The sequence below is a fragment of the Psittacula echo genome, assembly GCF_963264785.1.
Source record: "Psittacula echo genome assembly, contig: SCAFFOLD_33, whole genome shotgun sequence".
Taxonomy (NCBI): Eukaryota; Metazoa; Chordata; class Aves; order Psittaciformes; family Psittacidae; genus Psittacula; species Psittacula echo.
This window is the reverse complement of record NW_027664160.1, coordinates 1,421,619-1,424,967: the sequence shown is the minus strand read 5'-3', so window position 1 is coordinate 1,424,967 and position 3,349 is coordinate 1,421,619. Positions and strand designations below refer to the sequence as shown.

General features: G+C 54.1%; 1 pseudogene across 1 annotated transcript; it reads right to left on the bottom strand.

The window, feature by feature from the left end:
* Positions 1-1,931: 1,931 nt before the first annotated feature.
* Positions 1,932-2,910, bottom strand: LOC308232744 (olfactory receptor 14A16-like; annotated as a pseudogene). Its single transcript has one exon. The product of its transcript is annotated as an olfactory receptor 14A16-like (transcript).
* Between the last annotated feature and the right edge of the window lie 439 nt (positions 2,911-3,349).

Genomic DNA, 3,349 nt, shown 5'->3' with positions numbered 1-3,349 from the left:
CTGTTTTTAAATCCCCCTGCCCATTCAGCAGCAACCTTGCATTTTCCTTCTTCAGCCTTGGTCTCTGTCCTGGGTTCAGAAGTAGCAGTCGTTTTTTCTCCTTCTTAGTAGCTAGTGCAGCGCTGTGTTCTTGACTTTCGGTCTGGGAACAGCGCTGATAAATCCGATGTTTTTAGTTGCTGGTCAGAATGTTTAGTCTGACCAAGGACTTTCTGAGCCTCATGCTCTGCCAGGGAGGAGGGGAAGCCATGAGACAGGACACTTGACCCAAATTAGCCAAAGAGGTATTCCATACCACAGCACGTCATGCCCAGGATGTGGAACTGAGAGTTACCCGAAAGGGCTAGTGCACTGCAGGGTGGGGGCGAGTTATCGGTCGATGGGTTGTGAGGTGTTGTATTCTCTCCCCTTGTTATTTTTTTTATCATTATTATGATTGGTGGTAGCAGTAGTGATTTGTGTTATACCTTAGTTACTAAACTGTTCTTATCTCAAACCGTGAGAGTTTCATTCTTCTGATTCTCCTCCCCGTCCCTCCAGGAGCAGGGGGAAGAAAGTGTGTGTGTGGGGGAAGTAGACTGCGTGGTTCTAATTTATGGCCTGGGCTTAAACCATGACAGTCTCTAACACAGCAATTGAAGCTCTTCTTTCTCTTGACTTCTCTTGCAGCCACCAGCTCCAGGTGAGCTCTGCCTTTCCCAAAGTCACACCTGCACAGCAATGGCAATGCATAGAAACCCCTTGTCTGTACCTCTGCTTGCAGTTAGCCCTTGACAGTTGCTTTTCCGGACCTCTGACATAGTGCCCACAGCAGTCCTTGATGTGTTGTCACCCCATTGCCTCCCTGCTGGGCAGCCTCTCCAAGGTCCAGGAGAGCCCATTTCCCCTGTGGGGCTTCACAGACAGCCCTGCTCTAGGGTCTGCCATGGTCTGGCCAGGAAAGAGGCCAGGCAGGGCTGGCCATTGCCCTGACCCAAGCTCTGATGCCAGCAGGAGGATGGAAATGGCCCCACAGCAAACCTCACCCATAAACTGGGGTGAGCGGCCAGGACTGTCAATGGCCAGAGAGAGATGGGCAATGGATGGGTGGTGGCGATGGACCTGCGACTGCTTCCTCGTCTGCTCCTGCCACCAAGGGCACAGACCAGCCTCCTCTGTCCTGCACTTGCAGGTCTGAGATCCTTTCCACAAGCCCTCATTCTGCACCACAGCACTCTGGTGTGAGCCCTCCCCCGCCATGGCCATGCAGTACGTCACAGACACTGATGTTGTCCTCTCCCAGGTACTGCCCAGCCCAGCCCAGATCCCTCCAAGCTCTCCCACCTCCCCTGCCTCTCTGCAGCACCAATGCCCTCTCCCCAGCACAGTGCGGTCGGGGCTGGTCCCACAGCAGAGCCCCTGCAGGGTGCTCTGGGCAGTCGCACACAGCCTCAGCCCCTGTGCAGGGCACAGCAGCTCCTGGGGGGCCGTGAGGAGCCAGCCCCGCAGAGGGGTGAACGTGCAGGACAAAAGGAAAAGGAGGCACCTGTGTCCCCTGCTCTCCTGCCCAGGACACTCTGAGAGCTCTGCAGCCCCCCCATGCCATCCCATCTCCCCACATCAGCACAACAGCCCCGGCCCTTGGGCTCCTCAAGAGCTCTTCCTGCTCCAGGCACAGAGCAGCCATCCCAGAGCCGGAGCAGCCAGAAAGTTGATTTCATTCCCCTTCCTTCCTGCCATCTGAGGACATACCACAGAGAAGAAGTTGCTGCAGGATCATTTATTTTACATAAATAAAATGAGAGACCTCCATTGACAAAAATTCTGTGAGTCAGACAAGGTAAGTACATGCTAAAGTAGCAAGCATTAAAAACTGACATGTCTTTGAAGACAGCAACATCGTAAGTGGAAAAAAAACCTAACTGTAAAGCAGGAAAGACAGACTTGGCCTGTCATGACCTACACTGGGAGCTCTTTCCAGGATCAAGGCGACAGTGTATGGCTGTTGAACGACATCCAGTCACCAGCTTCCTCACAGCATCCTTCAGCTCCTGGTTCCTCAGGCTGTAGATGAGGGGGTTCACTGCTGGAGGCACCACCCAGTACAGCACTGACACCACCAGATTTAGGGATGGGGACGAGATGGGGGGGGGGCTTCAGGTAGGCAACTGTGCCAGTGCTGACAAAGAGGGAGAGCACGTCCAGGTGAGGGAGGCACGTGGAAAAGGCTTTGTGACGGCCCTGCTCAGAGGGGATCCTCAGCACAGCCTTGAAGACCTGCACATAAGACCCCACAATGAAAGCAAAACAGCCAAATGTTACACAGGCTCCAATCACAAGAAGCCCAACTCTGCTGAGGTAGGAATGTGAGCAGGAGAGCTTGAGGATCTGGGGGATTTCACAGAAGAACTGCTCCACAGCATTGCCTCGGCAGAGGGGCAGTGAAAATGTATTGGCTGTGTGCAGCAGAGCATAGAGAAACCCAGCGCCCCAGGCAGCTGCTGCCATGTGGACACAAGCTCTGCTGCCCAGGAGGCTCCCGTAGTGCAGGGGCTTGCAGATGGCCACGTAGCGGTCATAGGACATGAGAGTGAGGAGGAAATACTCTGCTGACATGAAAAAGAGAAAGAAAAAGAGCTGTGCAGCACAACCTGTGTAGGAGATGGCCCTGGTGTCCCACAGGGAATTGGCCATGGATTTGGAGACAGTGGTGGAGATGCAGCCCAGGTCCAGCAGGGAGAGGTTGAGGAGGAAGAAGTACATGGGGGTGTGGAGGTGCTGGTCGCAGGCTGTGCTGGTGATGATGAGGCCGTTGCCCAGGAGCGCAGCCAGGAAGATGCCCAGGAAGAGCCAGAAGTGCCAGAGCTGCAGCTCCCGCCTGTCTGCGAATGGCAGGAGGAGGAAGCGGGTGATGGAGATGCCGTTGGACATCTGCTGCCTCTGGGCATGAGGCACTGTCACAGGAGAAAAAGGCAGTGACAGGTTAGGACAGGAGGGATGTCAGATACAGAGGTTCAATTTACGCACTCACGACTCTGAGCACATTATAATCGGAGAGGAGAGGCTCAGCGTTATCACCAGTGATGTCATTAACTGCTGAGGCTTCTTCCTAGGTACAATCAGAAGAGCATTGAATCAGGCAAAAGGTCTCAGCTCTTTGCAGCTTAGTGCACAGCCAGGAGAGCTGCAGTGTCCATCAGTCCTTTCCCATTTTTCCTCCGCTTACACTTGCGCTGCCTGTGAGATGCCTTCACACACAAATTGATCTTCAATCCCCCACAAACATCTGTCCTGTGCTGAGAGCAGGGGAGCACAGTTTCAAAGGGCAGATCACGGAACACTCATGGGGAGAAGCAAAGGACTGTGCCCA